We start from the raw sequence: 12,066 nt of genomic DNA on the forward strand, positions 1-12,066 counted from the left end.
TTCCCTATTATTTTCCTATTAAATTAAATAGAATGCATAAAGAAAATGTGCCATTATAGAGATTTATAAAAATATTTTTAAACAGAGGGCATTATCACACCTGCACTTTGAACAATCCTTTGGTGGGGGGCAACATTGAGAGTGGCTGCGAGAGTGAAGAGCACAAAATCAACTAAAAGTCTATTTCAATGAACTCGCAAACAGAAGCCTAAGACCGAAGGTCTGGTTATGTCGTTTGTGCCCTAATCCACCACCACTCCTTACTCTTCCACCACTGAAGACCTTAGCAGCAGGCATTTTTTATTAGGGCCATGAGAATATCCAGACTTCAGCTGTTGGTGGAGAGGAAGCTCTCAAGAAGAGAAAATTTAAAGAAGAGAACTTAGAAAGCAGAAAAGCAATGATGTGGGCGGAAAGAATCTGCAAATCAATGCAAATTTGAGTAACTGATGTACTGTTCACTACAAAGCTAAGTATAGGATGATTCTGCACACAAGCGTGGGATGGGAAAGTTGGGTGCCATACTTTTACTTGGCTCCATTATTTATTTACATTCCCACTTACATTCAAAGAGAAATTCAGAAACACAATTATTATCAAAGATAACTAATCTATGTGTTATCATCCATTTAGGATAATCTGTTTTATATCTGCTTCAACTATGCAGATAATTTGAAATAGACTAAACTTTTCTCTCAACTCTTTCTTGTTTTTATATTTTGTTCATTTTCAAGTATCCTCAAAGTATTGAACATTTAGGATTTCATTACCACATAAATATTCTAATCTTTACTTTTAAAGATACTAAAACTAGACTTTGTTCATGTAAGTTCTCACTGTGATTTCTTCCTTGTGTTGTAAGAATAATTTGGAAGGGGCTGGGAACCAGCGCACCACAAAGCACAACTTTGGAGATAAACATTTTAGTTTCATGCATAGATTATATTCAGATAGAATCCAGTTAAGTATCTCAAGGAAATGTTTATGCTACAGGCAAGAATAGCGTCGAAATATATTATCATATGTCAGAAATTAAATCTCAACTGGGTCAACCCCTATTTTTTATCCTTACACTCTCATATTTTTCCCTTCTTTAAAAATGAACATTTACAAAACCAGTATTCTAATTTAAACATAAATGTAGCTAATTTATTTTTAAATATTTTTATTGAGATTATATATATATATATATATGTCACATAATATTGTCATTGTAACCATTTTTTTATTGGAAGTATTGAGGATTGAACCCAGGACCTTGTACATGCTAAGCACACACTCTATGACTAAGATATACCCCTGCCCTGCTATTGTAATTTTAAATGTATACTTCAGTGGAATTAGCTACATCTACAGTGTTGTGCAACCATCACACTATCTATTTCCAAAATTTTTCCATCAACCCAAATAGTACTCATTAAACAATAACTCCCCATTCCTCCCTCCTCCATCCCCTGATAACCTCTAATCTACTTTCTGTCTCTATGAAGTTGCCTAATCTAAATATTTCATATGAGTGGAATTATACAATATTTTGTCACTTTGTATCTGGTTTGTTTCAATTAGCGTAATATTTCTAAGGTTCATCCATGTTGTAGCATGTATCAAAATTTCATTCATTTTTATGGCTGAGTAATATTCCATTATATGGGTGTATCATATTTTGTTTGTCCATTCATCTGTTGATGAACACTTGGTTTATTTCCACCTTTGGGCTACTATAAATAATTCTGCAAAGAATACTGTCATTCAAGTATCTGGGTCTCTGTTTTCAATTCTTTTGAAAGTGGAGTAAAGTTGTTGGGTCACTTGATAATTCTGTGTTTAACTTTGAGGAACCACCAAATTTTTTCAAAGTGGCTGCATTATTTTACATTCCTGCCAGCAATGAATAAGGGTCCCAGTTTTGCTATGTTCTGACCACCACTTGGTATTTTCTTTTTTTTATTATTATAGCCACCTTAGTAGGTGTGAAATTATATCTATGATTTTGATTTGTATTTCCCTTATGACAAATGCCAATTTATTTACAATAGACCCATTTAGCCCATTTATGAACATACTCAATATTTATGTTCATAAATGTTTATTTCTGGTGTTTTACTTGATAAGGTAGTCTTTTAAACTTTGTATCCTTAGATCAATATTTTAAAATGTGTGGTAAAGAGAGAATAAACTTATTGGCATTCTTTTCCTATTTGTAATGTATTCTAGAGTCAAATTCAGCAATGTTTTGATAAAAAATATGATTTTAATATTTTTAAGGGCAAACATTCACAGAGCATTTCAAACAAAACTAGTATCAACAGAGAACACATTCAATGTCCAGATATTTTTAAACTCTTTAATAAAAGCTTCTTATTCATCTGATTTAAGTAATACACAACACTGTTCTATTTCTATGAGAGACTCTTCAAAATATACATACATGACTTTTTCCTGGCATTGCCTTCTTATCAAAGTACATGCCTGATTTTTAAAATATGTAGCTTTGCTTTAAAATAACATCAGAATGTTAGCTGATTCACATAATTTGGTAAGATACAAATAAAAATATTTGTGTGTCTTCTTACTCAGTCTTCTTTCTAATTCAATCCTGTTTTCATATTTTTTTCTCAAATTGACATTTATTGTTTAAGAGCAGTTGGACATGACAACACAAGAATTATTTATCATACTTTAAACATAAGCAAAGTGATTCTAAAAACAATATAAGTAATTAACCTATAATTTAGATATCCAATGGTTTTAAAGCATTAAATTCTCTACTCTGTGTAGATTTACAGACTATTCCTAATATTAAGATAAAGTTCCTTCCAAATTATTTTTTCATAATTTATTCTCCATAAAAGTATATATATTAATTTGGTATTTCCTTTCCCAATTTCCTAATTCATACTAGTGTAGAGAGAAGAATGAGTAATAGATCAATACATGTACTATGACTAAATTATATTCAATAGTAATGACTATTAAACAAATATTTCTCATTTCTTAATAGCATTCCATTAAAAGTTCCAAAATAAGGAGCAATGAAAGCCTTTCTGTTTTCTCTTTTTCAAATGAGAATCATTTAGGAAAAGAATCGCCAATTTATCTTTAAGTTTTTGTCTTATCTGTTTCCAACAAGCCATGCTCACCAACAGATCTCTCCCACTCAAAAGCATTGAAATAGACATGCTGAAAATGTGAAAAGGATATAGGTCTGTGATATGAAAACAAGAGTGGGTTGCTTCACTTCCATCTCCTTCTGGAGGATTAAACTGATACTAATCCTGAAAAATACACAGAGAAAATCTCCTCTCTCAAAACATACACTCACACATAAGTCATTTTAGCAACAGGAAGAGGGATTTTGAACAGCTCTAACTTTGAAAAGGGGGAGAGCGATTTTTAATTAATAGCTAAGTGATATTGTTATTTCAATATTAGTATTTAATTTAAAATTAATTAATAGTGATTTTAATTCTATGAATAACTATTATTATTAATAGAATTATTTACAGAAATAAACTATTAAAGATGAACTATTATAAATAATAGTTTAAAACATAAATGATTATGGGTAAGGTGGGAATATTCATTGTCTAGGTAACCCTAATAATACCCTCTCCTAACAATTTTGTTTTGTTTTACTACTAGTGGAAGCAATGGACGGAACATTTATCAAAAAGACGGGAAATAGACAGAAATAGCTGGCCTGAAAATAAACGACTGGCCAGCATCGTCTCTTGTCTCAGCTAGACTTACTAGTAACAATGAAGACAAAATATACCTGGACAGTACATAAACTTTTGAGTTCCTGGATAGCATGTGTAGCATTATTAACAGCAATAAAAAATAAACAACAGAAACGTAACGTTAGAGTAACGTTCGTCTTTGATCCTAGAAGAAATGTTTAAGTCATGTCTGAACCTGAGGGACTTAACCCGCAGAACGGATAATGCAACACAAGATGCCATAAAACCTCTCCTCTTTTAAAAGGGTTCTTTCATGGTCTGGGTGCATGGAGTACTGAGTAGAGGGCCCCTAACTGGGCCCAAGAGAAATGCTGCACCTCATTGAGCCCCAACACTCAGCAAGGCATGCTCTCACTCAGAAAATTCAATCTCGGTTCTTTCTTATAAGCATGACCACAAACCCTATGGAACAAAAGCTGGAAACTGTCAAGCAAGGGCTCTTGACTAATTTACTGCCTCTTAGTTGGAAAGAAAACACCTAAGTGATCAAGGGGGTCTGCTCTCAGCTAAGTGTGGGGAGCATCCGAGAAACCCTAAGGAATGTGTGGGCACACACATCCTTGTCCTTCAAAAGCCAGTCTGAGAGAGTGGCTCACTGCTAAGTATCCAAGCCATTCTCTAGCAAAGAGGAGTGCTTGGATTTTTTTTTTTTTTTTTGATCAATCATGATACATCACCTGGAGTTTCTCACTTACATAAATAAAGAAAATCAAAATAATGGCGTTTCTAAGCATCAATCTACACAAATACTTCTGTCCTCTCTTGATTGGCCTAGATGTCTTCAGCAGGAATGTACCCAAATGTACTAGGGGATTTTTTTTTAAGATATAACATGTATGGCAATAAATGTGTTAAACTATGTCTTTTACTATATTCTATTAATTTAATTATTTGATATTTCATATCAGTACCCCTGAACCTGATATTCAAAGATTTATTTTCATCCACCTTCTCCAGCTTTCAGGAAAGAAGGATCTCCTCTTTGATATATAAATAAAAAAATGTGTAGACCCTTTTTTCCCATTAGGACAGGAAATCTGATCATTGCACTAGGAATTACCGCCTTACTGGGACTCAGAAGAAATATCTCATGTCTGTCTTTGTGGTCAGTTTTCTCCTAAGATGGCTGCTTAATCACAGATCCAGGCGTCTCGATTTTTCTTCACCAGCTGTCTCAAAATAGCTTTTTGCATCTCAACTGAGCATAAAGAGCTCTCTTAAGTCTTCAAAGCGTAGTTAAAATAAGGTTGTGTTGTTGAACAAAACTTGATTAATCTGATTTTCTAGCAAAGTCAGCGTCCCAAAGCTGAGAGAAAAATGGCCCAGGAAACACTTTTTTTTCTTTAAGTGCAAAATAACCATTCAAAATTGAATTAAAAGTTGTGCTGCCTCAGCCTTCCCCCTCTTAGAGCAGAAAAGGGACTGGCCCTAGACCTCTAACCTCAGGGAAGTTGGAATAAACGTTGAACAACAACAGCATAAAGCCGGTGCCTATGAGAATCACCCTGGTTTGCTATGTTCATGATATCACGCTGATGTGATCTAGCGAGGAGGAACTGGCACACACCCTCAGAACCTTACGAAGAAATGTGCATGTCAGAGGATGGATGCTAAGGTTTGGGAAAATTCAGGGACCTGCCACCACGACACGTTTCTAGGTATTCAATGTTTGCAATATTCCTTACAGGTCCAAAATGAAACACATGTTGTTTAATCTTGTACCTTCTCCCACAGAGAGAGAACACATTTGGTGGCCCTTTTGGGCTTTGGAGGAGACACAGACTGCATTTGGCTGTCCTGCTCTGATACGTTTGCCAGCTAGCCCATTAGGCTGGCAGTTTTGAGTGGGGTCGGTGCAAGTGGAAGCCCTAGGGCTGGAGTCAGCTGGGTCAGGCTTCAGTGCAGGAAGTTCTGCTAACTGGTCTGTCTGAGCTGTTGCCCATTGATCTATTACAGAATAACCAACCGCCCTAAGTTGTAATTAAAACCACAACAATCATTTATTTAGCTCACAGATGTAAATTTTGGGCAGGGGGCAGGACTTGGTGGAGATCATGCATCTCTCTTCTACAATGTCTGGGCCCCAGCTGTTACAGCTGTTGTTGGCTGGGGGCTAGAACAACTGAGGGCTGGCCAGGACTTTGTATGGTCCTGCCATGTCACTTGAGCAATGAATATGTTGCTTGATTTTTCTCCTACTTGGAGGAGTTCCTACTCCACTGTCCTTTAGGACCACCCTGAATGGCAAATGTAGAGCCATCGTGATCCAAATGTGTGTGATGTCAGGAAATCGTGAGAACCACTGCAGACTAGGGTTGGGTTTTTTTTCTTCTCAGTTAGTCAGAGGGGATTCTGAACGAGGCCCAGGTGTTTGCTGAGGGTGAGTGGTGGCAGCAGGGATAGGCGTCCTGTAAACAGCCCCCCATGCTACTAACTGTGCCTCAGGACCTGTGCAAGTTTGATGACGTGTGTACCCCTTTCACCGGGAAATGCAGGTCTGCTGGGCTTCTTTCGTTAGTTGGTGGATCAGATGAAATACGAAATGAGTAGCTGAGAAGGAAAATAGTATAGATCAAATGTGACCTTGTGAACAGCTTTATAAATGAAGACCACAGGGATGACTCACATTTTTCCATTGTTCTGGAATGTTCGTATTTGCATACGATTTTTTTCTTTTTTGCTCTCACTTTTACCTATGATACAATACACGATGTGCGGATAATGATACCTCAGTGCAGAGATTACAGGGTATCAAGATGCTGCTGAGTTAGGAACTAAGGAGAAAGAACATAAAGTAGAAATTAATACAGGAACTGATGAGACTTTGTGCTATGGCTTTCAGAGACAAAATTTGTCTTTGTCAGTACAGGAATGAATACATCATGGTAGACAGTAGCACTTTGGAGTTACTATGGGGTTATTTGGAACTTTAAATATGAGAAAGTTAGTAGAGGTTGAATGCTGAAAACCAAAGGGGTGTACCGAGAAGAGAATGTACACCAGTTCACTGAACAGCAATCCCAGCCTCCTTTGAGCTTCTCCTCCTGTACTGGACGGGGACGTGGATATTAACATACCAAAGGAGAAAAAAAACATTATCTAAATAGCTGCAAAAATAACATTCTGTACAAATCAACTTGTATTCATGATTGTTTCAAAGCTCTTAGCCAACAAGAAATAGAAGTTGACTTCCTTAACCTGATAAAAGAATTTGTCAACCAGGTCAGAAAAAGTCACCTCATTAAAATATAGCTGCATTCTTACTATCACTTACAATATTCAAAATTAACATAATATAACAGAAAAAAGAAATGAGATGTAACTATAAAATAAAACACAAAAGTGTGTCATTATTTGCATGATATGTTCATGTTCCAAAAACAAAAATAATGAAAACAGCTATAAAAATATTCAACATTTATTAAACCCTTACTGTATCAGGCATTTTTCTAGGCTGTTTATTTACATAATGTATCTTAATAAAAGAGGTTACTAACAAAAACTACATTCTTTACCAAAAAATAGATTTTTTTGATAAAATATTGTAATTTTTAAAAGGCCAGCAAGTAGTTGGAATACATGAATAACATACACAATGAAATAATAGTCCTGTAAATATTGAAATCTAAAAACAAAAGATGGAATTAAAAAGTTTAGTCCAAAAAAATGTTTAAATAGCCTAGGAATTACCAAAAAATAATGAATAGCACCCTACATGGAGAAAACTGGAAAATATCATTAAAAGATATAAAAGTACAAATAGAAAGACATGCAAATATCTCAGAAGAGAAGATTCAATATGATGTATATTTCATTTCTCTACAAATTTATCTATAAATTGATGTAATTCAAATCAACATACTAGTAGAATTTTTGCTAAAATTTGACAAGCTGATTCCAAAATGCACATGAAAATATAAATAAATAAAAATAATCAAGAAATTAAAGACTAAACAGCTAAATGGGAAATCAAAACTTATTCTGAAATTACTACACAAGAATAGACAAATATATCAATGGAAACAAACAAAAAAACAAAAACAAAAAATAAATCAATAAATCTGCACATAAATGGACCTGATATAAGCCAGAGGTGGCATCACGCATTAGGTCAGATGGAAAAATAAAGCAATATATGATCCCAAGTGAAATTAAATAAGCAAGTATAAAAACCAAACTAAACAATTTAGAACTTCCTGAAGAAAAATATAGCAGAACATCTTTATGATATCAAGACAAGCAGAAATTTCTTAAGATGTAGGAAGCTCAAGTCACAAAGAAAAATAGAGTACAAAGTTAACATATTCCATATGACAACTCTAAACGAGGTTAAAAAACAGATGACAGACTGGGGTGGGGGTGGATATTTGTAGCATGTATAACATGCAAGAAATTATTTATCAGAGTATATAAAGAATTTCTAAACATAAAAATTAAAAAAGTAGTAAGTGTTCAAACCGAAATTTACTGAAAAAGAAACTCAAGTGGGCAGCAAGAGAATTTTCCAGCTCGTGTGAGTTCAGGTTGGGTCCATGCAACAGAGTTTTGGCTCATGGGATGTGGGCAGAAGTGATGAATGTGGAAGAAAATGAAATGGAGGAGGAGAAGAAGAAAGAGGAAGAGGAAGAAGAGAAGATGGAAGAAGAAGAGGAAGAGGAGAAGCAGAAAGAATAGAAGGAGGAAGATGAGAATGAGGAGGAAGAGGGGGAGGAGGAGGAAAAGGAAAAGAAGCAGCAGCTGCCCCACCCTCTGTGATGCTCCCGCTAACTGTCCCCCTACTATGTGCAAAGTTAAGGCAAAACGTTTCTGATGGCAGGGCTACAAGAAGAAGGAAGGCCACTTGCTACTGTCTTATCTATTATTCAAGAAATTGAGAGTTCCAGGTTCATTACTGCAGCATAGCCTAACCCTAACCTGACTAATTTGACTCTCAATTCAGTTTAGTTTCTATCTCCCAGTTAATGACAACTCCATCCTGCAAAACGTTCTACCTCCTTTTTTTCCCCTTAATATCCGACTCATCAGTGAATCTTATGGCTCTGCCTTCAGAATGTCCAACTTGGATAGTCATCTTCCAAGCAATTATCATTGATCACTTGGGTGACTGCAGCCGTCTAAAAATCACTTTCCCTGCTTCTTTATCATTCTCCTATAGTCTAATCTCAACACGACAATTGTGATTCTCTTGAAATGTAGGTCAGAATTTAACATGATATGTCACCAGTGTAGTTGATTTAAATCACCCAAACGTCTTCTGAAAACCAAATAGAAAAACCAGTAAAGCTAAAGACAAGGTGGATAAGAGCTCAGAAGATGGGTATATGCCAGTGAAATTAAGAAAGGTCTTCACAAGCTCAGAGTTGCAAAGTACCAAAAACCACACAGATGTGGGGGAAACTGAAATGGCTGTGAGAGTTCCAGCCTTCAGTAAAATCTCACAGATATCCAGAAAACACTCCCATCCTCCAGAAGGAAAATGCTTCGCCCTACTGGTAATAACTAAATTGAACAAGAAAGGAAACATGTGGAAACACAGAATTTCTGAAGGATGCAAAAGAAAGAAAACCCCAGAAAGTATGAAGAACTTTGGAAGGCAAGGCTTCTGAACCTCGCAGACAAGAAACAGAAACTCTATCCAACCCAGACTTTGCTTTGAGAAACAAAGTAGCTAATGGAGAGAGGGCATATTTTAAACCTTACCTGCTCGAAACAGGGAAAGAAATTCTTAAATGTGTTGCAGAAAAAGCTACCACAGCCTGCATTTCACCCATGAAATCCCATCCTGTTTTGTTCCTCATTCAAACATGGGGAACAAAAACAAAGACAAAAACCGTTCTAACACCATACAAAATTATTACGATGAAAAGATAAATGAGGCCTTGGTAACGCAGACAAACAATGAGAATTCAGCAGAAAAATGAGGTCAGAGAGCAGATGAAAACTGCAAGGTAATATTTCAATATTAGGGGAACATTAAAGCTTTGATAAAAACAGCATACACAAGAAACAGACAAGCTCAGAAGAAATTAATAGGGAACAGTAAAGAATTTTTTTAAATAATATCTCATAAAAGAACACTAAATCAGAAAAGCACAGGAACAAAGAAACACTCTAAATGGCACAGTGAAGGAAATAGGAACAAGAAAGAAGAATATCATGGGAAAATCAAACAGAAACAAAGAAAATGATTTAAAATAGGATTTGAGAAATAGTAGGCAGAATAATTCTCCCCTGACAAAAAAAAAAAAGAAAGAAAGAAAGAAAGAAAGAAAGAAAGAAAGAAAAGATGTTTACATTCTAACACCCAGAACTTGTGACAATATTACTTGGCATGGCAAAAGGACTCTGCACATGTGATTAAATTAAGGGTGTTGGGATGGAGAGATTGTCCTGGAAGACGTAGGTGGGTACAGTATATTCACAAGGGTATTTATAAGAGTCAGACAGAGGACAAGGGACAACAGCAACAGAGGTCAAAACAGATGCAGGGCCATGAGCCACGCACTGCAGGCAGCCTTCAGAGGCTAGAAAAGGCATGCAAATGGATTCTCCCCTACAGCTTCCAGAACACAACTCAGCCCGCCTATTTGACTTCTGACCTACAGAACAGTGAAATAACAAACTTGTATTGTTTTAACCTACCAAGTTTGGGGTAACTTGTTATAGCTGCAATAGGAAACTATTATAACGTGATAGACATCGAAGATAGAAAATAGAAAATCCAATATACTTATAATTGATGTCTTCAAAGAAGAAAATCCAAGTAATGGAAAAGAACAAATACTTAAAACTATATTGAAAAACATTCCCTGAAATAAAATATTAAAAAGCAGAGCACTCTGTGCACCTGAGACAATTGACCAGAAATGATCAGCATTGAACCATATTCTAAGCCAAAATTACTCTATTCTTTAAATGGGGAGGTGGGGAGGGGATCCCTTTAGTATCCAGACAAAAAGTCAAAATCACTTACAAAGGAACAATTGTCAGATTAATATGAGAATTCTCCAAAGCAAGATTTTTGTTAGAAAAAGAATGCAGTAACTTCTAAAAAATATTTTAAGGGAAAGACAACATGAGACAAGGATTTTATGTACAGCCAAAATTTAATTCAAAATAGAAGGCACAGGCAAACAACTATAAATTTGGAAGCCCTCAAGGAATATCATCCCCACAATCACTTCATGACAAATCTACAAAAGAATAAGCTTCAAACGTCCAATGTTTGTAGAAGGTTTAGCAAATATTTAATTTAGTGGAACCAAGGTTAAAACATGGGATAAGAGTGAAAAAAAAAATATGTAGTTTTATCTGTCCAAAAATAACCAATGAAAGAATAGTGGATAATGAAATAAGTTTGCAGATCACCACGTGTAAATTAATTAGAAGTAAATTAATATTACTTGAAGCTAACAAATAAAGTGGTAGAAGCTTATGTATATTTAAGACTTAACAGTATATCTTAGATTAACAAATGAGGTAGTAGAAGCTAAAGCAATTTATGGTGGAAAGATTAACTCTAAAATAATGCTAGAGATTAAACTTGAAGGGGGAGGGCAAAAGAGAGGATCTAAATTTAGTCTTGTTTGTGATAGGAAACCAACAAATGGTATTTATAGAAAGAGATAATTAAGAGTAATATAAAACATTAGTATAAAAAAAACTACTAAATCTAAAAGTCATAACTTTCTAGATACAAAAAAACTATCAACAGAAAAGATCAAAAAAGACACGTAATTGAAATAATTTAACTAGAAATATTGAACCAAATAGAAAACATGTTATAAAACAACATAGCAAACTGAGATGAAAAGTATTAATCACTAAGTAAAGATAAATGAGCTTAAATCACTTATTAAAATATTCAAATTACTAATATAGCAAAATCCAATTTTTTGTCATACCTAAAGCAAAGATTTTTGGAAAAATTAAAAATTTAAGGATGAACAAAGATATAGATACACAAGGAAATACAAAATAATGCAGTGAACAACACCTTGAGGTGGAATGAAGTCAAAAAATACTAAACAAGTCAAATAGAGGTCAATTTATACTGCTCTTTCAAAAAAGAGCATAACACTTACTAATGTATATCAATCAAAAAACACAACAGTCAGAATCTTTCAATTTGCCCCCGAGGAAACCACCATTCTTCTTTAAATTCATCTAAATAGAATCACTTGAGTCTGACTTCCTTCACTCACTATAGTGTTTACAGGTTCACTTATGTTGTTGTATGTCTCAATAATCTTGTTCGTATTTTATTTCTGAGTAGTGTTCTCTCTATAAATACACTGTAATTTGTTTAGTCACTCTTCTGTTGAGG

Source organism: Camelus bactrianus, chromosome 8 (genome assembly GCF_048773025.1).
Source record: "Camelus bactrianus isolate YW-2024 breed Bactrian camel chromosome 8, ASM4877302v1, whole genome shotgun sequence".
In the NCBI taxonomy this organism is placed as follows: Eukaryota; Metazoa; Chordata; class Mammalia; order Artiodactyla; family Camelidae; genus Camelus; species Camelus bactrianus.